Genomic DNA, 25,414 nt, shown 5'->3' on the forward strand with positions numbered 1-25,414 from the left:
TAGTAAGCAAGAAATGTGTGTGAATTTATTGAATCTAATATATCAAGACCTGCTGACAATAATGACTTACAAATCATCACTCGCACCGCTTACAACTAAAGCAGAAAGGCCGGCTCTGCTAAACCTAAAGTTTCCACGGAAACACCCCAGTTTCCAAGAGAAATTTCATCAAGAAGACCCTTTAGATCTGGCTCCAGCTTTTGTTCAAGAGAGACAAACCGACGTAGCCCCCACGTAGGCCACCGGCCCAGATGCCCAGGAGGAGACAGAAATATCACGTGCCCTTCTGCCAACACTACTGGGGAGAACCCGTCAGAGTCTGGGCAACAGCAGTTTCTGCCCCACAGACCTTTTAATCCAATAAATAATCAACAGGCACTGGGTGGCACTCCCTTATCCCAGCAAAATCACTTCAGGTTTCAGCATGTGTGCTCACTCCTGCGTATCGCTGGGCTCAAGTCTTTTCTGAAACTGCAGCCCAATCCTATCCCAACACAAAACCCACTTGTAGAGGGACAACCATCATTTGCTTAGAGGGGAAGAAATGCACTAAAATTAGAAAAGATGAGGACAATTTGCCTCCAGATATATCCTCCTGCAGCAGTTGCTATGGTTTTGCACATTTTGAGGTTGTTTTGCCTCCTCAACATTAAAAACTGTCATAAAACATCAAAGCCATCAGCTGAAGAATAGGAAACTCGATACATGAGCTTTGTGCTTTCTCCAGGGTTTCTGTCAGGATATGTCACAGGTAGTATTTTTCAGAGTCTAGTAGATCTTCAGGTCTCCAGCACATTGACCTGCAAGACAAGTTCTTATATTTTTCCCTCATTTCAGTGGGACTAAAGGGTCTCTTATGAATGAGAAAAATGTGTGCTGTGTGTTGCATGTGCACTGGTAAAGTATCAGTAATTCTTTTTCCATCGCTTTTTTGAATAATTATTTCACCTTTCTCACATACGATGTTAAGAGCTACAGTGCAATATGTACCCCTGAGAAAGTGAAGTGTCTTTCACTGGGTTTGGGGACAGTAACAACCCATCTTGTTGGAGAATTCAAGTTACTGTGCCAAAAAGGGGAGCATTTTATATTGTTGCCAGGATTATCTTTCCAAAACATAAGACTGCCTGTCTTCTCTCTTGCAACTTAGTACCAGTTGTTGTTGCTTCACAGTGTTAAAAAAAATGCAACGGGGTAGAAAAAGAGCTCAAAGTTTTCTCTTATTTCACTAAAATTGCAATGAGTGCTGTCCATTTGCAGAAATACCTGACACAGCTTAATTCTGAAGAATACAAAGGACATAAGGAACTTGGGGGAATTTTTAAAACTTTTTGACCATGACTCTTGCAAAGTTCGTGCAAATTGAGGTGTCCATGAAATGCCAGAGAAATGGTGCATTTTTAAGGTTCCACTTGCTCACCTTGCATGAACTCACAGTATAAGGCCAGGAGTAAAATGAAGATTAAAAGAGGTATGAAAAGAATTAATGGTAGTTTTTTAAGATGCTATTTTTTTGTGGCTGGTGTTCAGATGACAGGTGACCTTATGAAATCTACCCAGTGATAAAGACTTGTTCCTGCCATTTTGGCTCAAGTACAACAAAAGCACCAAGTCTGAAGTATTTTTAATCAAGGTACCTGCAGAACGTCACAGGATCTAGATATTTTAGTTGTTTATCTCATGCACTCTTTCATCTTTTCCCTACAAGAAGAATTCAATTTACTGAGTCGCAGCAAAGAAACCATGCAGAATTTTATCAGAAGGGCTACATGCAAAAACTATGTGCTACTTCACTGGAAACCAATGGCACTGGTCCAGTAAATAACATATGCTATGGCGACGGCAACACCACATGGGAGAGATGGGCCGGGCTGCAGGGTGAAAGGAAATGCTAAGCAAAGTACACGGTAGACAGAGTGAGCTATTCCAGGTTTATCTTCACAGTGCTATTTTTAAGTTTTAGATGGAATTTGAACAGCTCACCTCAATACAGCCCTTCGTTCCATAGCTTTAGAAATCAGCGCAGCACAAGCTCATGCAAAATACTTCCCAGTTACAGTGTGAACAAGCTAAGCAGGAGGGACTCATTGCAAGATTATCATCCAAATCGCCATCTGCCCAAGGGAAGGGACAGCATGTAGTTGCACTATTCCTGGAGCAAAGAAAGGACCAGGTAGTTACCAAGTCTTCCTTGCTCTCTGCAGAAAGTTATTACAGCCCACTTCAGGAGGTTTGCACTTGCACTGGCTTTAGAAGAGACACAGGCGAATTTCTGCTTCTGTCTCTGCCTCAAAGCTTCTTTATTGCAATCCCACCAGTTTTGGGAAGGTACGGAGGGGAGGGATGACACACCAACAAAAATAGGACCAACAATTTGGCAATCTGAAATAACAGGAGAAGGAGAAAGTAAGACAAGATTATATCTCCCCTTGTACACCTATGACATTGTCATAACCTCCATCCTCTGAAGACAGTCACAGGCCCATCATATTTTGTATTGCTTACCACGAAAGCAGGTCTTTCAAGAAACAGGGTATTTAAGATGATGGTCAGGCCTGAACTATGGTAAAAGTAGTCTGAATATCTATTCTTTACGTAAACAAACGCTTTAGTATAAATTATTTGGCCACTCAACAGTGGAATTGGACCATCAGAGGAAAGTCAGCTCCTCCAGCCTTTTCTCTCACATGAATGATCTGTCTACAAAGAACAGTTCACAGAGCAAACAATAAGATGGCGGAAGGGAAAGACTGTTCAGTTACGCAGTGCAATCTCTACTGTAAGAGACCACAGATGTAAAATAACAGAGCACCTAGTTTGAAATGATCCATAAGGCAATTTGTAAGCAGATAAAAACCTAAACCCGTGATTAAAGCTGCTGCCATTTGTTAGCTGTTCCCAGGTTGGTTAGGTGAAGGGGTAGGGAAAGTCAAAAAAATGTGGTTTTATTACTCACTTTGCCTCCTTCCGGCTCTGAGCTGCCTTTATGCCAGAAGTGGTCAGATCCTAGAGGCTATCCAGTTTCTTATCATGTTAAGAAGCTGGCCTAGCAGGCATAGACAGCTAAATTATTCCAGTGAAGCCCTTTCATCTCCATCATGTTCCTCACACTAGCTTGCTTTCATGGGGACAGAGGGCAGCTCCTACGGACCCAAGCGAACAGGATTCCACTTTGCCATGGAGCAGAAACTGGGAGGCAGCCAGTTAGACCAGCATTACTCTCATTCCTTGCTGTCAGAGAGGCATGAAGAGCTCATGGGGAAGCTGTGCACTGGGTCTGACACTTACAAAGTAAGAGCAAAGCTAGCTGCAATGCCTACAAGCATAAAACTTTCATTCACAGTTTCTAAATGCTCTGCTTCACAGAAGTCAGAAGCTCCCAGTAGTCCCTCAGGAGCTTTCCTGGGATCAGGAAATAATTTTATCTAGCACAGAAGACAGCTCAACATTACCATGATCAGGTTCAGCAAGTTCCCAGGGATGGATAGCCCATTGGACAATATTACTATTATGTTGGATTTGCTGCTGTGCTATATGGATGTATAATTTGAAACAGTGAGATGAAACTTAGCACACAGCATTCTAGTTATTTTATTCCTAGCTGAACAATTACAGTCAGTCAGTCATTTTATATCTGTATATAGCACTTAATCCATATTGCAATAATTCAGTGTTACACTGCTGCGCTGAGCCTCTGCCAGTTTCAGATCAGTCACCCCTGTCAAGTTCCATAGGATATGAGGGCCTGTAAGACCTGTTTGATACCATTTTCCACCCTGGATGGACACATGTGATGTAGCTTCCATCACCAGCCAGGTGCCAGGGGAAGAGCAACTGATCCGGAGAAAGGCTGCTGGAAACAGTAGCCTCCCTGTGTCATACCAGCTGCTGAACTTATGCTCTATTGTTATCTGAATCTGCACTTGCAGTGGCTTCCTGGACAGCCTCTTCTTTTAATTGCAATTACTTCAATGACACTAAGCTGGGGGAGGGGACTCAGAGTTAAAGCAGCATATTTTTATGTTTATAGAAATGATAATCATGTTCAGAGAGCAGATTAACAGGGCTCTCATAATGATGGCAGGAAAGGCAGAAGGTAGAGCTTTCATTTCCATAAAGCATCAAGCAAACCCTCCTGTACTGCCATCACAATCTGCTGCTGGCTCTAACTATTTATGTTTATTTTTATGTATTTATTATGAGTTTGTCCCCTGCTGTCAAGGAGACAGGCTTCTGCTCCTTACCTTTCAGGAATGCATTAATCCCAGTGATCAGTTAATGTACGGGGAGGGAACAAAGCAAGGGGAATACAAGCTGCAGCAACCTAGTGCAGTGTAAACCCTGGGAACAAACTGAGCCAGGGGAGCTGGAATCCGGGAACCATTCTTAATCCTGACAATTACAAGCAATGAGAAAGCACAGAACTCAAAATTACACTCCTAGGTAATAACAGACTTTTTTTTTTTTCCCTCCAAGTAGAAATTTAATTAATGTATCCAAAGTTGGGCTTTCGAAACTACAAAACCCAAGTTGTTGCAGAGTTAATTCTCATTTCTGCTGCTGGCCCCAAAAAGCAGGTGTCGTCGTTGGCTGCCTCCTCTCGTGCACAGGGGACAATGATTAGAACAGCATGAAAAGCCCGGTGAAGCCACCAAGTGCTGGCAAGTGGCAGTCTGCTCAACAGGAGAGCAGTGGGGGAAATAGTCTCTTGGTGGGTGATATCACTGTAAATCAGCTTTAGATTAGCACAAAGAGAAATTCATTTGTTAAAACCTTACTTGTTTTCCTATTTGCTTGGTTGCCAAATTTCCTGCAACTCCACTAGCTGTATTGACTAATCGTCCCTGTCAGCATGTTTTCCCCCTTGTGATGAACCTAAGTAAAGTTACATTGAGATAACTCATTACAAACCCAAAAGCAGTGATGTTGAAAGCAAAGGGAATTCCTAAATTCTGAAATCTCCTGTTCCTGGCCAATCTGACTCTTATCTTCTTCTAAGCCCTATGAATGCTTTATCTTTATAGCAGTTTTTAATGACATGATAGCTTAATGCTTGCCTTACTGGTTTGTCACAGGGGCACCAGTGATCAAATCAGCTGTTTGGGGAAGTGAACGGATCAGGTACATGAACAAGCTCTAGTAATTGCAATTGAAATGTCTCCCCCACTCCACACCTCCTCTCCACAGCTTCTATAGCAACCATGTTTGCAAAGGTTCTCAAAAATTCAGTCTTCAGGGATAAGGAAACCCCTAAAACCACACTAAAAATCTGAAACAAGAAAAACAGAGAATCCCTGCAGAAGGCACAAGAGGAAACACCATGAAATCTGAACTTCCAAATCACACATCAATTCCAATTTTGCAGCTGACAACGAGTTTTCAGCGTCAGTATAGCTTTGTGATCCCTTTAAAAACTAGGAGGGAGGGCAGGCTTTTCAACGCAGCTCCACTGAAACCTGTGTCTAATGATAATTTAAAGTAATTTATAACCCATACAGCACTCGCAGCAAGGCCAGTGTCACAGCATCTACTGATATTTATGAGTTTGCAGGGACCAGTTCTATTAATATGAATAATATGTAGATTATTAATGAGATAAAAGAGTCTTTATTGTTCATCTTTCATTAAAAATACTAAGGGAGCGATCTGCCACATACTGACATCAGGAGTTATGGTTTGTGTAATCTGCAGACTTTGCTTCATTTGCACAGAATGGATCAAATCATAAGTGGTTTATGGTGCTCTTTAACATACAGCTACAGCATAAATAGGCTGAAAAGAGAGATGTTAGGCAAGTCAGCCGTTTACCTATTTGTCATTCACTCCATGTGCAAAGTTGACACAACTTCTGTCCTGAACAAAAAGAAATCGGGGGCTTCTGATTTCCCACTGAACCAGATGAGGGCTGGTGTCTGAAAGGAGAAAGGGCACTGCTGTAACACAAGAAGCTGCATTATAGCAGAGAAAATGCCCAGAGGGTAAATATAAAATTCTCTACTTTCCAAGGCAGCATTTATGCAAAATGTATGTATGTAAAAGTACTTTGTGAACATTGTTATATTGCTTTTCATTTAAGGAAAAATGTAGTGGTTACAGAAGCTTCAGATTTTCTTTAAAAATAAATTATAGTATCAAGCCTAAATTAGTAAATCTCCAAGTAGTCTGTGATGTCCTCCTGACCCTAAAGCTATTCTATACAGAAAGCACAATATGGATTAATGGAAGAAGTGAGGAAGGTTATTTGGAGTAGGGTTCTTAGACCATTCGAGGAGGACTTGCATTTAAAGCCAGGTCTACCTACACCAGGTAAATAATAACAGCACTAAAGCATCAGGCAAAGCCAATGTGAAGGCACACTTCCTGCATTTATCTTCGCTCTTTTTAGAAATACAGCAGCAACACTTTGACTCTGTTTCACTGGATTGTCATTCCTGGTATTGTACATCGTCCAGTTCCTCTGCTGGCATGTTGCTTTGGATCTCTCTAGATCCACACCACAGTGGCAGCAGCATTACCCTGATAATATAGTGCTGCAATCCCTACAACTGTGTATCATTAGCAGGAAATCATTTTAATGCGCTTGTAAACACCATCAGAGAGCCAGGAGACTATTTGTATTTGTTTTACTGTCACAGACTAAACTGCCTTATTCCAGCCCTGTCCATCAAATTAAGTGTTGGACTGGGTTCAAAGTACTCTAAACCTGCCAACTTCAGGCTCGCTTGAACTTTAATAGAACCAGGCAACCACTTTCGAGTTGCAGACACTGCAAGCGTATCTGTTGCAAATAGGTGCATTGATAAGGTGCCCTTTCTCCATCATACGGAAGACTGCAATCCCCATGTTGGAGGCGCGATGCATTGCTCCGAAGGCTTTATACTTCACGTTGGCAGAACATTGCAGGTAGCTTACTTTCCCCACGTGGAGAAAATGTAGGTGTATAAAATACTGGATAATCTTCTTTAATAAAACATCTTACATTTTTATGTAAAAACACTGAATCTATTTAGTTCAAAATTTTCCCCTCTGAGGTAGCTCTTGTTTTTGACACAGGAAGAATAAGAAATCTTGGCAGAGTATTGAAAGAGAGATTTTCTGTCCCAATCGTTGGAAGAAAAGGTATGATTTTTAGGGAAAAGTCATCCTTTTCTTTTGGAAAGACAAAATATTCAGTTCAGGCTGCCACAGTTAGTTATTAAACACCAAACTGTCAACCACAACATGGTTGCTGAGAGGGGTTTTCAAGCCTTAGTTGGATGTGAGGAACAGGAGGTGACCCAGGAGCACAGCTAGGCAGGGAGTGGGAAACACCAGCCTACAGAGCCACCAGGCTGACGTTTCTTCCGCAAAGCGGGGTGGCACTGGTGGCCGCAGAGCATCCGGGAGGGTGTACTGCAGAGGAGGTGTACCCCCGTCTATGCTTGTAGCCCTACCTTTGGGCACTGCTGCTGGACGTTAAGAAGGAAGCTTCACCTGCCCAGTCGAAGGCCAGGTCTATATTACAAATATTTGCCAGAGACAGCTGCAGTCACAGGGAACAGGAAGGCACAGAGGTAATTAATGCATTTTTGCAGTGCTGAAAAAAATGCCTGTGGGCAGTCTCCAGAAGCAACGCCGGTAACAAGAGAAATTCTGAATGACTGCACACTCAAGCACATTTCTTTTTGCTTTCACTCTTGATCTTTTGTGTTCGATTTCTGTAAACAGCAAGGTGTTCAAAGCTAAGCTCCGCTGCTCATGGAAAGCAAGATGCTAGCTTGCCTCTCAGCTGCAATCAAGATTTGAATTGTATGTTTAATAAATTGGGGTTGCGATGGTTAATTACAAGAGCTAACAAAAGTAACTCCCAGGATTTGCATAGCAATCTTATACAGGAGGAGCTTCAAAGTACAGCCATCAAATATTCACAAGTGCTTGTAACCTATTCACTTGCGTCCAGATGCTCTCTCCTGTACCATGCCATGCAGGAACTGCCACTGAAATCAGCATGATTTCCCACAGAAAATGTTACTCAACTTGAGTAAAGGTGACAGAATCGAGCCCATGGGAGGGGCATGAGAAAACCCAGTGTTAGTTTGAATAATGAATGTATCTGAGAATATCCTAATCTCCTTATGAAGAGAGAGGCAAAATCTAAATACATTATTCATGATGAATTATTCAGTCAGCTGTGTGTGAATTATCCTGGGAATATTTCGCTGGCTTTTAAAACTTCTCCATTAAAACAGATAAATCTAGCTTGGGAAAAACATCCCTTTCAGTGGCCAACCGCATTTTCAAACTAGTCTGTCAGCCAAAGATAAATTTAAAACATTTTTTTTTAGCATGCATTTCTTTTGTAGCAACATCTAGGAATCCCAACAATAGATTAGCATTATTGTAGCAGCTTTAGGAATCCCAATAATAGCTTCTCATTATCTTCAGTGCTGTACAGACAAAGATGTGACAATAGTGCTGTTAGACTCAAATTAAGTATAAACGTATCCTAACAATATGAGATTTTATAAGCCTGAGTCTAAAACTCTGGAAAGAACTAATGTTTGACTAAGCATACAATTATATATGTATACCTTCAAGACCACCTCCATGAAAAGCAGTGTGTTTTCAACGTTGCACCTGCTGCAGAAAGTCAGACAGAATTGTTTCCTAGGACTCCTTCAGTAAGCCCTACTGCCAAAACCCGAGAAGTTCAAGGGAAGGATGTGTCTATGAATAAACAAGATAGCTGGATTTCACTTTCTGAGCTCTGAAATCCCTTGAGTATAATATACTTACTAAACCTTTTTTTTTTAGAGATTTGTACAGTTAGACTTACTGGGATGCGAGAGGTTTAATACGTGCATGCATAAAGAAACAAGTGCACTCCAAAGTCATCACAGAAGGCAGATATTGTCAGACCAGGCAACTGAAGTTTCTCCATTCTTTACTTCCCTCCGCTTTTTGCTTTGATATGACACATTACAGAAAATATTTGTGTCCCCAGCAGAACATAGAAGGGTAACACAGCAGACGTAGCTGCTTCTCCTTCACTTACTCTAATGCAACGAAAGGGCTGTGAGATGGACTAGTGGGAATGGCACATGTTTAAAACTCTTGCAAAAAATACCCAACAGCAAAACCTTAGCACCACAACACCCCAAGAAAAGAAAGAAAATGCACTAAGTCGGAAGAAGAGACAAATTGGAAAAAAAAAATCTCTTAGCCTTGTAAGCCAAGACAGAAGAAGGGAAAAGTGCGGATAAGAATTGCCATCACAACTGGAAAATGGAAAACAGCTGTGGCAGGTCTTTTCCCAAGCTTCAGTGAGGAACTCTGCCCTGTCTCTGCAGGGGGACCTTTTGAATCACATTTGTGATTCTTACTTCACTTACACAAGGTCTGTTTTGCTTTAAATCCTGTTCTCATTCCTGGTTATTTTCTGTCTCTTAATTAAACCTTCATATCAGACTTTTATTAAGATAGAGGCAAAGCATATACCTTCCTCATTCTCTCAAGGTTATCTTCTGAAATAGGATTGAATTCTTTTAGTGGAGAGAGAGAGAGTGGAGAGTACTGCTAAATCTATGGGAAAGTGGTAATTCCACAGTTATTTCTAAGAATACAAAAGATTGCTGTATCTTGTATCTGGACAATCCAATTAGCTCAATGTCTGGGAATTAAGCAGGCTGCAGATTGTGTTGGAGAACTGACCTATTTCAACCGAAAACTGTCGTCTTTGCACAGCAGTTTCATTGCAGCTCGGTAGCCAAGTCTCCAAAAATTAGTCTGAAATTAAAAATGGGCCCATCGCTGCTAGAAGTAGGAACAGTAACGGGTTCTTGAAAAGCAGAGCTGTGACAACTCCCAGTGCAGGGCTGGTTGGTGTGCCATGCAGAGTCTGCACAGGGATTGTCAGCAGGGTGTAGCTTCTAAGCAAGGACAAAAAGAACATTGGAACTAATATTTCACACACATTTAAGGTGGCAAAAAGTCAATATTTGAAATTTTGAAACCAGCTGGCCCGTCCAAAAGTGGCCATCAGCAATGTGATGCAGAAGGTTAGGACCCAGGCATGTGTGGAGAGCACGTCCATGTCAAGACTAGGACACAGGCAGTCATCACGTACAGCCCTGGAAAGGCCAGTCCAGGTCAACTGAGAAGTAGGTCTGTACCTTCTTACCGGTGGTTTTTGTTCCTGACATAAGGGGAAGGGTGTAAAACTGGCTATACAATACCTGTTCACCGAATGGTATGCAATGCAAAAGTCAATACGGCCATATTTTCATATGGGTGTCCCCAGTTGCTGAATTCACAGCTTTGTTTTCTAAACAAGCAATTAGCTAAACAGAGACTCAGACCCATGAAATATTTAGAAAGTTTTCCCATTTCTGAGTTTGAAAAGAAGTCTTGCTGGCTTGAAATTTTTCAAAAATAAATTTCCCTCCCCTTTTTCCCCTCTCTTTTCATCCTTGAATGAGATAGAGTGACTGACCTTTGGGATTGTGTTTTGGAGAGTTGTTGGGGTTTTTTTTTCCCCTGTAATTGGTTCACTGCAGTAGTCCTTTCCCCACTTTGGAGTGTTTCTAGCTGCCCGGAGAGCAGAACTGCACAGAGCTGCTCCCTCTCCATTGCCCATTGCAAGTGCCTTTCCTGCTAGGGCCACTGCCAGGCCTCTGAGCTCCCCGGGGTACCACGTACCTCCATGGCCACCTACCTCAGCCATCAAAACTTATGGAAGGGAGAAAGAGCCGAACAAATCCTCCCGGTGAAAATTATTGGCTATGCTGGGAGGGCACTGTGCTAGGCATAGGGGCTCTCTTACAAAGGCACATCATTCTCTCCATCCTTTCTTAGATGTGGTTTATGACGCTTAAAACATTAGCATTTGCATCCACAAACTCTCCTGATACTATTTTAATCAGTAACAACACAAGTGGAAATTATAGAGAAGTAAATCATCAGTCAACAAGAATTAGTTAAATGTTTGGTAAAGGGCAGGTCCGTGGTTTCAGAGTTGTGAATGTTTTTGTGACCTTCACATTTTATTTTCCTCTAATTTTCATTCTTAAACTTTGTGTTTATCTCCTTCTAGGCAAGATAATTACCTTATTCTACAGAAGACCTTTTTAAGTCCCAGAGCGACAAACGCTTTAAAAGAAAAAGAAAGAAAAAAGGGAGTAAAATGGCAAGAATTCAGAGAAGAGCAACAGAAGTAAGAGATGTTTGTAAAACAAGACCTATAGCAATATATTAAGAGCCTAGTCATTCAATCTAAAGGTAATAAAAGCAAGGTAACTCCCAGAAATACATAAAGAAAGTTAATAAATAAAAATCAATATCAGTTTCTTATGTGGCACTCTTCATAAATAGATCTCGAAGAGCTCTGTATAGGAGGTCACCCTCATTAGATGAGGACAAAGACAAGTTATTTTCAACAGTAAAAAAAATACCATTTAGAAATTCAACCCAGAAGGTGATACATCTCCTCTAAAAGGACTTGTTTTCTGAAATCTCCTCTACAGCACCGTAGAAAGCTTTTATTAAAAATGACAATTTTGTTAATTAAGAACAGTAATGGATTTTTTCCTAGCACTGTTTTCTGCCTTTTGAGCCCAGATGTATTCATATACATATGGTTTTATATATATCTGTACCTCCCACTTATTTATTAGGAAGCAGCAAGAAAAAGTTGGATGAAAATCAGTTAGGCAAAGAAACAAATTGGCTACTGTCCTCATATGAAATGCCACAACTCTTTCTCTTCCTTGACTACTCTAGCAGTCCTGAGCAGAAGGCAGTCTATTTGCTCATGAGCTCCATGATGTTAAATATCTTAAAGCACAGAAGGTGATCTCTCATTTCCTCCCTAAAGTAGTGGACTCTATCGTAGAGTTTTTGCAGGGATGAGTATATCAGAGGATTACTGCCTATTTGGATTCCTCATCAGGGCCAGATGTTTAAAAGAATTACGAGGAATTAAAAATTAATGTCCAGATACACTATCAAGAAAGAGTCGGGACTGTAAAATGGGGTATTTCCCCACAGTACGTGCTTGCAAAAAGGTCCCCAAACTCTTTCCTTCACCTGGTGGAAACTGCTCAGCTCTTAGAACCCGCTTGTGCAGCAGTAGGCAATAAAACTCTCACAGGTGGAGAATTACCTCTGCCATTGAGAGCGGTACCCTTCTTATTTATGTCAGCTGGCCCTATCTCCCCTTTGAACAGTTCGCTTGATAGATAGTTCAGCAAATCAGCATGTTACCTCTTAAGTGATTGTATTCACACTAAGTCAGAACTGTACTGCACAATGAAAACAGAGCCTAGGGAAGCCGCCTGATCCAGCCGGGCACGGCCGGCTCCCGCGTTGTTCTTCTGCTGCCGGCCGTCATTGCAGAGCTTGATGCGATCAATACCCACATCCCGCCAAATGCCAGCATTTGTCATCTTAATGAAAAGTGCCACATTTCAGAAATTATGACTTTAGAAGGAAATTCGTACAGCAACCAATGAATACCCGTCACTGAAAATAAAATCATATTACAACCCAGTGACTAACTAGCCCAGTGCCCACACTCTCTGGGTTTGAAGGAAGCGTTATAATTAGATAATCAGTATTTACTGAGGTGGGCGGTAGCTGTAACAGGCTTCAGTCTTGAGGGTAGTCATGTCATCCTGGATGTTGCACGAATTTCTAGGAAGGTTTGAGCTCTTTGTAAGCTTTTGATCATATTGGAGTTTGTCATAGACTGAACTTATTGTCTCTGCCTTCTGTTTTGCTTTTCTCCTCAAGTTCTTTGATTAAACTGAGCGGCTTTTGCTGCAGCTGAAGTCAATGGGAGTTTCACCCTTGATTTCATGAGGCCCTGGCCTTGCCAATGTAAAGGAATTAGCCTTTTCTGATGAGGGTAGTTAGCTGCTAATGGGTATAAGACAAGGCAAAGGCAAAGGTCATGGAAAGGAGGACTTGTATCTCCCATACAAAGATTAGATAAAGCAGAACGGAAAGGGGGAACAAGTAGGCACTGATAAATGCCAACACTACAAAGCCATCAGGTAAAGCCAGGTGATGAGTGGGAAAATGATCAAGCAAAAACATTTCAGGCCACCATCACAAGAGACGTTACGCTGCTACATGTCGATAGGGTCTGGTAGTGATGGGGGTGCTGCTGCCCAAACTTGGATCCCCTGCATCTCCAGGGAGGGGAAAAACTGCCTCCGTCTTTGACTCTGTTGCTTTTGTTCCACAATATCCACAGACCTTATGTACTTATACAAGGAGCTCTGTTTTCAACTACTCGCAGGCCCTAACCAGCTGCATAAAACATCCTAGAGTTTTTCTTTGCCACTGTGCTCCACCCTGTTCATCTGATTATTTTGCGAATGTGTCGAAGAAGTGGAAGCAGCCCTCAGAAGGGCACCCTTGCATTAGCAGCCTGTCTGCATCCCCCTTCTCTCACCACAGCGCTTGCCACGTTTACTGTGAAGGATGTCCAAAAAGAGAGACATGATTTACAGAATGGAAAAGGATTTTTTATCGATAAACAATGAGTCATTCATATTCCCTCCGAGACAGAGGCAAATCTCAGCAGCAGTAGAAAGGAACATAAACGCCAGTGGAGGGGGGGTTGGAGGGAACCTTAAAATGCATGTTTGAGCCTCCAAACATGACCCTTTGGGGCAGTACCTGGCTACCAAGGATTTTAAGTCCCAACCCGTAAGCTCGTATTCAAACCAAATTAGGAAATGAGCAAGCACAGCCATAAAAGCAAAAAACCAGAGCAGCACAGAATGCATTTTGTTCATAGCAATGAAGCTTAGTTTCATATTATATTGAGACTTTATTATTTTCTGGTGTTTTCTGATACATTTTGTAAGAAAATTATGATACTGTTGCAAGTAGATAGCTCACATTCTTGCTGTGCATTTGGACATTTATTGGGGAGTGAAGTCCCTTTTGGGGGGTATTAATTGTCACAGGTGGATACAGATCAGTGAGGTGTAAGACCATTTATTTATTTGATAGACTGTAAAAGCATCAAGTAAATTTTTCCTAGTATTGTAGTGCTGAGAGATACGAGATGCAGAAGACGCAAGGAAAAAGGAGAGGGAGCAGTACAGGGAGAGTCTGAGACGGGGAATATAGAGAGCTTTTCTTCCCACCCTTAAACTGACCCAAGGTGGTGAGGACCACATACGAGTGCTTTGGTCCAGACACTGTTTCTGTTTGGAATGCAAAACAAATCTGTGCGTGCCTGGACTTTAATCTGCAGCTCACAATACAAAAAATACTCCTACTAAGTGGCAGAAGCATTTACTTAGTGGTTTCTCAGACAAATCTTTGCTTTGCGTGATGACAGATCCCCTTGTAACAACAATCTAGAGATTTGCTTGGTTGACTAATTGATTATTGAAAACAGTGCTTTACTGCTGACTTTCCCAGAAGACTATGCAGCATGTTTGATTTTTAACTCTCCCTTGATATTAGTAAGTGCAAATATTCATTTTCAGAATTTAAGCTTATTAGGCACGTATCTACAAAAGAATAATGGTTCATGTGAGACTAAAGTAACTGGGGATTTTGTCAGATGAGATCCAATAAGAAAATTAATGTTATAAGCTGTTTGTCTCCATCTGCCATCAAGCAAAATGAGCTTAAAATATCTGCATAGAATTAGCCTGGGACCATTTAGGCAATATATTCTCTATGGAACAAGGTCCACTTCCTGCAAAGATAGGCATATACACACACGGAGGGATTCTCACATCCATGCAGTTGGATCACTTGTATGATGTGCAGACGTGTAAGTATTTACAGAAACAAGCCTTAAACATACCATGGAGCCATAGAACTGCTGCCACGCCAGTGATTAAACTAACGGTTACAAATATGGTTTTTTCTCTTGCTCTCTGACTGAGAATTATTTTTACAGTGAAAAAGGGGAATAAAATGAATTGCAAGCTTTTTTTATACAGCTGCTGTGAATGCCTCTTCATGCTAGCAGTCCCTATCAGGAGCAATCAGGAGAAAGGCTCAGGGTGCAGCGCTGCCAGGGCAGGGGGCAGGGGGGCAGTGGGGCAGGTCAGGGCAGGGACATCTCCCCATGGCCCCGTCCCACCACCCCAGCGGCGGCCAGCAGAGCTGGGCTGGGGACTGTGACTGCAGCCACGGGGATGGAGCACTCCAAGGCCAAGCTGGGGGTCAGGATCGGCAAAGGATGTGGGCAGGCATGGGCAGAGTAGCTTGGGCAGGGACCAGTGGTGAGAGCTGGAGCTGAAATGCCACTTGAGCCCATGGAGGCATCCCTGCCTCAGGAAGGTTTCCTGCAGCCCTTTCTCACACAGCTCTGCCCCTCAAGCCCAGGCTGGGTTACTCGACTGCACCCTGTGGCACTGACCTTGGTCACACATCTCAAAACCCTTTTGGGTTGTGTGGTTTATTCAGGACCCTATCAGAAAATCATAACATTTTATATATTTTGGAAGGCATTTTTTCCTAGGTGTTTTCTTTTTTTAAAAAAAAAGTGATCATGAACGATAGTTTATGTTTTCGGTGATCATGAACAATATTTTTCTTTTTGTTTTCTTCTGAGCTGAGGAGGTGATTTCTGGTGTGCCTTTTGCCTGTTTTTTAAAGGAGGCCTTTAATATCTTCAATTCTTGTATTTCTTTTAACTCCAAATAGTGAACAGTATTGAATGGCTGCCATAAAATACAAGTCCCCTAAGGAGACAGACATGATTACAATATTAATATTCCATGTAGCAACAAATATATGAAGTGGTAACTCATTGCTCTGGGAAGAAATACACTCCCATGATTAAAGAAACACATCTGGGAGTAAGGCTGCTGTTCCCACCTCTGTGAGCGACTTGACATACGGCATGCAACAAATCACTTGAGGGTGGGATTTGCAAAAGTTGTCTGAATGAGTGCAGACCACAAGTGCGAAATTTTGCAACCCCATCCTCGTAGTGTATTCAGTAATAAGAATGACCATAAATGTCCTTCATCTGATATTTGTATTCACACTAGCTATGAAAAGCATAACGTAATGGCTCAAAGAGAAATAAATTTTAAAAAATCTTTATCCTTGAGAACAGGATTCATGAATGACCATATATCCCATTTCATGAGTGGTGGGATTTTGTGGACAGATGTCTTAAACATTTTGTCCTTCTTGGCTCTTTGCCCACAAGCTTGCGTCTGTTCCTCCCGTTCTTGGTGCACTTTTGCCCATCCTATATAAGCATTTAGCGATCCCTTATTGCAGTCTCAGAGCTATTTACTAACAGGGATTTCGATTCTGCTCTGCCAGGTTGCTGTTGTGCAGCCAGCGAAAGCACATCTCTCCTTTCTCACCCCACAGCAGTATTGCCTGAGCCCACCTTCCCACCCTGGCACTGCTCTTTCCCACCCCCGGCGGGCTCCCACAACCCACCCTGAGATCAGACAAACTCAGACACATCCCCTCCTGCCACCACGCCGCTCTGAAGGAAGCCTCCAACCTGCTGACGGCCCAGCTGTAAGCAGCGCTGCCGGCATACTCGGCACAAAGGGAGCACCGCTGCGGCACTCCTTACATGTTAGGTATCTTCTAATGAGCATGTTTCAAAAGACTTTAGATTCAAAACTCAGAGGCACTAAACACCTGTAGCACCCCTCAATGGAGAGATGTTTGTGCCTGACAGCCCTCCATCTCCTGTCTCAATTAGTAGACTAAACGTAGCCAGGACTATCTCACATCAGGCTTCTAAATTTGGTGCCCACGAAGGGAATTGCTAAACTGAAATCCTTAGAAGCTATTACAGTGAAGGAACCCTCCTTCTCTCTGTATGGCCCTTGATATAAATATCTGAAGTATGTATCAAATGTTTTTCAAAATGGCTATAAGCCAGCATCCAGGAAGCCCCTGATAAGGCTTTGAGTTGTGTAGTCACACACTTCACAGAAAGAAGGTCTCTGTAAGTGTTTTTACCTGCTACATTTCCAGAGTGACATTTTAAAATCTTAAAATATTAAAGGCACTTGAAAAGGACCACCATCTCCTGACAGAGTGGTATCTTAGCTGACAATACTTACGCTTTTCTACCAAAGTTAGGAGTCTGAGTGTTATTCTGTGACTTTGGAGCTTCCCACCATGTCTGCCACGCTAACTAGCCGATTGCTTTGTTGAGAAGAGGGTGAATTCACCTGTTCTCGGTGTTCATAGTGCCTAGGGAAAGACCACATAGGCTAAAATTACAGCAAGAAAGGTTTGGACTGGGTAATAGAGGGAGAGCTTTTCTAACAGTAAGGCTCTTAAGGCATTGCAATGGTAATTCAGGAGGCTGTGGACCCTCTTGTGCTGGAGATTTTGAAGAACTGAGTAGACATTTGTCAGGAAGCATCTAAGTATGTCTGGGAGGGGACAGACTAAGAGTGGCTTCTCAAGGTTCTGGTTGTCTATGATTCTCCAAGACAAAATATGTCTTTAAGTATTAGGCCAAAATAGAAGAGCAATTTTCCTTTTTGGCCAATCCCAGAAGAAAAGCAATATTCTTATGCTACCACACTGAACTCAGCTGTGAAAGCTGTCATAACAGCATTCATCCAACTGTGCATACAAAATGCACACTCCATTACCGTAACCATCGTATGACTAAATGTGTGTTTACCTACAGCCATTACTTGCCTAGCCTTGCATTTTTCTGCAGGCATTGACTGATACATGCAATTACGGTGACTCCATGCATAATTCAACGCACAGAGACTAGGCCAGGTTCATAATGTTTTTTTCCAAGGAAGCATCAATCTCCTCCTTAGGAACTAAAAAAAAATAAACAGGGAAAGACTGGTTAATAAAAATAGCAAGCAAGCAAGTTAGCACCGGTAGCCCAAGTGTGTCAATTATAATTCATTCCATTTCAGCTGCAACATTCAAAACATATCATGAGCATCATGCACTGATGCGTATATTCCTACACTAGCTGAGAGGGGATCATACAGCAATATAACATATACTACAATCACTACCTGGATTTTGAGTCTCCATTCCTCCCTAAAGACATAACAATTTCACCAGTTTCTGTGGAGTTAATCTAGATTTACTTTGGCAGAAAAGTAAAGGAATGTATTGCGGAGATGTCTGTTTCACTCAGGGTCATTTAGTGAGAAGTTCTTAGAGAGAAAGGTTTGGGTAAAAACAGCATAGAAATCTAAAGATTAAAAGTGCATTGGAAAAAAACAGAGCAACCCATCATAACCAAGCAAGAGATTTTCAATGACTAATGCCATAACTTGATGTTAGTCAGGATTTTACCAAGGAGCTTGGGAGTATATCTGAACAAGAGGCTTGACTCACAAATAAACCTCTTAAAGGAATGTCATATTCATAGGCTGAGACGCATAGCCTGAATTTATTCATGCTAAATGCCAGGCAGGTGGCGAGTTAAAAAAATAGGCATTTCCTACTGAGCCAGCAAAAACAGGTCTGTTTAGTGCAAATGGAAACATCCGCTATTAATATTTGAAGTACAAATTTTTCTAATTTTCTTTTTTTTAATTAGGCGTATGGATTGCCCAATCGTGCCACATTGTGGAGTCTTGAATGGCTGTTTCACTGGCTTGCCCTTCCCACGGTGCTTCTGAAAAAGTCATATTTTTATCCTTATTTAAATGGAAAGCTTACTAGAAAATGGGGAGCTTACTCTGAAACAATTGTTTCTGTGTGGTTTTATTGATATTACAGAATCTTAGCTGAAAGTTTTCATCAGTCTTCTCCAGAGATGATGCGTAATCAGCTAAAGAGAACACAGATAAGACTAAATCACCCTTCCCAGTGTTATTGGATTTATCACTTAATGTAAAAGCAAACCCTTTTTGGTCTCCTCTTTCCCTAAATACAGACTCTTCAGAACCACTCATAACTCTCCTGCTCCTTATATTTTATATATAATTCAACTGCCTTTTTGGACTTAATCAAAATACCGATCTGTTGTGAACCAGGACAAATTTCACATTGTCCAGGAATATATCACTTCCTATCCTACCTTAGCATTGACTCTGGCTCTGGTACACCTCTCTGAAATAAAAAAGTAAGAAGCAGAAAGCGAGACCCTCGGCAGAGGTGATTTGAGCTGAAGACAGAAAGGAGTGACCTTAAATAGGCTCAGCCCCACCCAACATCTCGTAGGATTTTTTCGGTGACAACAGACTGCTGATACACGGAGTGACACTGAAGGTTTCCGCTTACGTGCTCTGGATTTAGTGCTGAATCCCTCAATGTGCAGTATCATGTCTTGACCCTTGACAGAGTGACCAGCGACGATCCTACGGAGCAGGCTATTGATAATCTCCTTGTTGTTGCTGCAAACGCCAACAGAAGCTCTGCTGCTTGTACAGTTTGGTCCTGAGACAGCCACACTCTTGAACTCATCTTTAAAGGCTGTACTTACAGGAGTGCTTGTCTGAATGGCTCAGGGTCTGTTATCTGGACTCTTAACACCTGCAGATCATCTTCATCAGCTGGCATTACTTTAAGCCTTCATCTAGCTGAATTTGTTGACCGATTATTGGGTGAATGCAGACTTGGGGAGAGGGGCAATGCAACATTTGAAAGGCCTTTAATTCTATGTTTGAACTGGAAATTTTGTTTTTTCCGAAGCAATTCTGTCTAATTTGGCAAGACTTACTTCATCAACATGCATGCATTTTCCAGAGTTAGCAAAAATTAAGCTTCCATGTACATATGCCAGAACAGGAACTATATCTGTGCGCACTTGAAAGAAATGGTGAGAACGTGTGTTTGTGTGTGTGTAAGTACCTGATGTATTGAATTTATCAGCCGTGTTACCCATACATTATTGATATATTGAATGCATCAGAATTCCCAGCCATATTTTGACTAGTTTTCACAATTGATACTTTTTGGGCTAAATCCTCCTCACCAAAAAAACTTTCTAGAAGGACTCATGGGTTGCAGAGTCTTTAGTACTGTGTTCACCTCTCATTGTCATGTTGCGACACGAACATGAACTTTAATTGCAGACTTTTGCTTTACCAGGTCTATCAAGAAGGAGCTTGGAAAATGCAAGACAGTTATTTTAAGGTGTACTGGGGTTTTTAACTAGCACCCAGTGATGACAGCACAATGAATACCTGTCAGAAATTGATATCCGGTGGCTGTCGTTCTTCTACACATCCTACCCCTTATCCCAGCCAAGATTCAAGTTACCATTTTTTGGCCCCCAGAGGCGAGAGAGGGCAGACCAGATCCCAGCAGCAGTTGGCTGAGGGGTATTGAGGACCGAGGAAGCCCAGTGCCAGGAGCCCAGCACATTCACAGTAGATATTTTCTCATAGCGGGGTTGGGAACTGGAAGTTGCCAACATGGTAGTGAAGGGGAATGTGTGAGAGAGCAAAGTTTGCATATGAAGAGTATCAAACAGAGCCACCACATGATTCTGAGGGGAAAATTGAATCTAAGGGCCACCCTTTCTTACTGTACATCATGGCATCACAATTCTTGCTCAAACTTACATACACATATATAAATACTACATATACTTGCAAATGCACCCACACACATACACACAGCTCATCTCAAGATCCATAATCAATTGCTAGTAGGGTAAAAGGAGCAAAAAAATAATTCCCAGGTATGACTAAAACTGTTTAAACCCTCAAGTAAAAACTCTCATTAGCATACAATACTTCTTATATTCCACATAGCTCTATTGAATATTTCAGTTCAAAAATTATCCACATAATTTATTGCATACATCCCCCGCAGTCTGAGCCCGGGCCCACCAAACGAGGCGCTTGCCTGAAGCTTGAAAGCTGTTTAATCTTCTTTTCTGGCCCCTCTGAGATAACTTCTGAATGGACTCTCTAAGCTCCTTATACTAAAAGGTGATCATAGTGCGAGGCCAGGAGTTCCCAAGTTCCCTCAGAGGGAGGATGCATGCTGGGCTTGACCAGTTATTGGTAAACACCGATAGATTTCAACCTCTTGTACAAAAAAAAAAGGGTCTGTGTATACTCGAGCAAATATATATATAGTAGAAATTTCCTCCTGACAATAAGAAATCGCTAGGAAATTACCAGGAGGGAGAAAAAGACAAATATTTTTAAATGAATGGTCTGAACCTTTCCCTTTGTGACTGATTGAAATGAGAGTTATGATGGCTGGATTCAGCCTTTTATTATGAGACACTGAGGTTCTGCGGTATATTTTTTCCTTTCTTTAATTTAGATCTGTGCAAAAAAAAAATGGCATGAAATACAAATAAATGACAAAGCACTGAGAATTAGGCCATTTGTCTGTAAAACCAGATATAATCCCCAAAATGGCAAAACACAGAAAAATGCATCAAAATGTATTAGAGATGACAGGCCATATATTACAGAGGCTATTTATGCAACTATAGATCACATAATGGTACCAGTGAGTCACAGAAGCCTAACATTAAACGTAAGAGGCATCATACAGTTTAATATTAATTAAAATAACAATTACTGTTAAGTACAGCGCTCTGCTAGATACAGTGACAGATAAAATACCAGTGAGGTGTTCACAATAATGAGCAACATACATAAACATTTCCACCCTGGATATATGTACATATATACACACACATGTATATATTGCTAGTAGGTAAGAGCTGTGGAAATATATAAATCTCCATGAATACATCATTTTAAATGCTACAATAATCTTCCTCATTTCAAAATCTCTCTACTGGGACTCTAAGCTTATTTAAAAACCCCGTAGCTGCTGCCTTACACAGGCACTACAGGTCTTAAGAGCCAGTGTTCAGCCTTTGGATTTACCCAGTTCATGCGGGTTTTCATTCACTGTGTTTCAACCTAATTTCATCTGGCTTCAGTTACCTCTAAATACCTATTGTCAGGGCAGAGTGAGGCTGGGGTGGGCACTGGCAGGGCTGTGGGGCAGTCTGGGACAGGGACCTCCCCCAGCATGCCCGTCCGCCACACCCAGAGGTGGCTAGCAGAGACAGGCTGGGGATGGCCATGGGGACAGGGCACCTCTGGGGCCAAGTCAGGGAAGGGTGGGATCAGCAAGGGAGACTAATAGGGATGAGTACAGCTGCAGCATAGCCTAGGCAGGTCCCAGCACGAGGGCTGAAGCTGAAATGTGGCCCTCAAGCCTGGGGATGAGTCTTCCCACAGCTCCTTCTGGCTTTGTCGCTGCTTTCCCAGCAGTGAGACCCCAGATTGCATGGTGGCCCAATATTAGAGGTGACCTCGAGCGCAGCAGCCAAACCACCAGGGTTGAAGAGGACATGGCAGAGTCTGTCCCTGCCATTGGGGAACCTAATGTTTACTGCTGGAAATCTCCAGATCTCCAATTCTACCTGGACAATAAAAAACATGAAGCATGGTAAGGTAGGACTGATGGGTGTGTCCCTTAACCTCAATTTCAGAGGGCCACCAGGGAAAGAAGCCATGCCACAAATTTAACACAGTGACAGTTTTCTTTCCAGTGCCCCTCTGGCATCTTTTCATGAAGCTCCGTTTGTTTTAGACAGATTTACAACACTGCATCCTTTCCACCTTTAAATACATATGTAGGAGGTTGGCATCTTCACACTGATTCTGCACTGAGTTCCTACTTCCATCTAGGAAACAGCGAGCATGCTTCTTTGCCAGTCAAAATCTTGGGTCTTACCAGCATAACTCTGCTGCAATGTCTGGAAACTTGCAGAAAGCCTGTACAAACATGAAATGAGGAACCGCTGCACGTGCTGCTTTCATCAGCAAGGTCGTGAAATAAGGTATTTCCTGATGAGAGTTTGAGGGGATTTTTGTATCGCATGAATTTTCTGAGGAGATCACCACAGTTTTCGCCTGGTGATACGTGTAGGCAGGGCTGTAGATCAGAGCACAGACCTGGCAGGGAACGCACATGCCACGGGGCGTCTAAGGAAGGTCCATAGAGTCACCTGAACTGAGTCAAGCAGGAGCTTTCGAAAAGCATCTGCATATCACTCAATGTCAGGCCATCCACTTGACCTTTGAAATTTCAGATCAGTATAGTAATAGTCTGAGTAATCATGGTATTGTTTGCTGAGGTGGCATTCATTTCCCACTAAAAGATTTCTGTCCTCATAGATTAGAGGTACTCTGGTCTATCTTGGAGCGGAAAGGGTTGTACCCTTTCTGGATAACATTTGTAGCTAGAAGAGGAAAAGGTCATTCATAATTATTTTTCTGGTGTACTGGCTTAGCTACTCATTTGATTTATCACGTGTCCTTTCTCACACAACATGAAATAATAAGAGAGTTAGATTGTCTTTAGGGAAAACAGGCATACAGCTCACAGAATACATCAGTTTCAATAACACACTTCAAAGGAATCCAGCTCCTTTCAATATATTCGGGGATTTGTTCACCAGTTTGGGTTGAGCTGCTTGCAAAATAGATAGAAGAAACCTCTTTGTGTGATATAGCCAGATGCCATTTGCAGAGCCTGTGACATATGGTCCTTCAGACGTGGAGATAATCACAGAGGATAATTCTTGAGAGCCCGTTAGGATTCCAGAGTAGCTGTCTCTGCCATGTGGTGCTTGCTGATGTCTAAATATGATAAATTCACTCACTTTATTTTCAAAAACACAGCTGAAAGACTTTTAAAAGGAGTAGCATGAAAGCAAGAAAGTATCAACCCTAACTACTCAATCAAAGTGAGAAATATATTCCTGATTCCATCCAACTTCAAGGCAAATTAATGAACTAAATAGAAATCTGCAGCTGAAACTCACTGATATGAGAATAATCTAATTTTCCACAATGAATGCAATGAGGATTTCAAGGGAGCCTGCAGAAGCTTTTGTTCAATACAGGGCTTGGACAGATAGTGGGTACATCCCGGTCTTTAACATTCCCACCACCACCACCCCCCCGCAAAAAAAAAAAAAAAAAACCAAAACAAAAACAAAAGCCTCAACCCTCGTATTCAGTGTAAGAAGCACAAAGCATAAATCTTATGTTGTTGTCACAAAGAGTATTTCAAAACTATATCTTAATACAGAGGCTCTAAAGTACTGGCTTCTCCAGCTGTGCACGTGGGGTCCAGGCCGGTATTTGTTCATATGCTGCTCCCACTCTGGTGTTGGCCCTCACCATTGACAAGGATAATTCTCTGGGAGGAAAAATCACGGTAGATGGTTGAGATTATCTAAAACACCACTGGATGCCTACACTGCACACCTTTACTTTACACAAAAGAGGACCAGAGCTTACGCGCTGAACCCTTCCTGGTTCATGTGGATCCTTCCACTAGCTGCTACCACCGTGCTTGGAAAAGGTACTGGGGATGCATATGCCAAGGACTGGTCCCAAAGGGAGCGTGGACGAGAGTACATCAGCATTGGCTTGACAGGCTCTCAGCAGGCTGTGCACGCACCGACAGGGGCCACCACATGCCTTCATGCACTGTGCGTGCTGCTGGACGTACGCAGCCACATTTTGTGCCGTGAAGCCACTGATGGGCTGGCCGGCCGCACAAACCTTACGGAGGAGATCAGATCACAGACATTCTGAAACAAAGCACGCGGAATAACACCAATAGTTTAAGGCTACAGGCTCAGCTGAAGGCCAGAGGCTGCGCAATGGAAATGCAGCCAGTCTGCTCTGGAGGGAACTTGCCTTAAATAGCATGGATGCAAAGCGGTTTGTGCCCCTTAATCAATTCCCTGCCATGTTAGTGGTATGGGCATAATCCGTAAATCCCTTCACTGCTCTGAGATACCTAATGAAAAATGCAGGTCCCCAGACCAGAATCCACGGAGCTAGAAGTTTCTTTGGACAGCAGTCTACTCCCGAAGCAATCTAGGAAGGTATGAAGGGACACGGTGTCATCACTTGAAACACTGAAATAAATATTTTCGTGGTTGTTGCCACAATAGCTGAAGGGTGTGAAAGAAATTCCTACACACTTCCTACAAAGTCTGTAGGAAGATGCAGCACCTTGTATTAAGTCAGCTGATGAACCTGTATTTCATATAATATATTTGCTGTCTTATAGTTGGTCTTTCTTCTGACACAAGGAATCTTTCTTTGATCTTTTCTCAGCGTGGTGCAAGGCACACTGGATGAAATAGCGTCTTTTACTGTGCAGAGGGTGAAAGCCCTTCTGGCCTTATAGACCCATGAAAGAAATACGTGTGAAAGTGGTACCAAAGTCTACCATAGATGCTTTTAAACTGATACAGTTTGAAAACTGCTTACTACCTTGATAATACTCTCCTTCGCTGGGTAAAGGAGACTGAAATAACCTTGCTGGAGCTAGAATGGGGTCAGCTGTTGGCAAACATGCCCTACCTCTAGGGCACGCTCCATTTGTAGCGCCTGGCTACACATTTGCTATGGAGAGCGATTGCCCAGCTCAGCCGTGCACATAGCAACCAGCAGACCTCTTCATGTCTTTTAGATCC

Source organism: Rissa tridactyla, chromosome 1 (assembly GCF_028500815.1).
Source record: "Rissa tridactyla isolate bRisTri1 chromosome 1, bRisTri1.patW.cur.20221130, whole genome shotgun sequence".
Taxonomy (NCBI): Eukaryota; Metazoa; Chordata; class Aves; order Charadriiformes; family Laridae; genus Rissa; species Rissa tridactyla.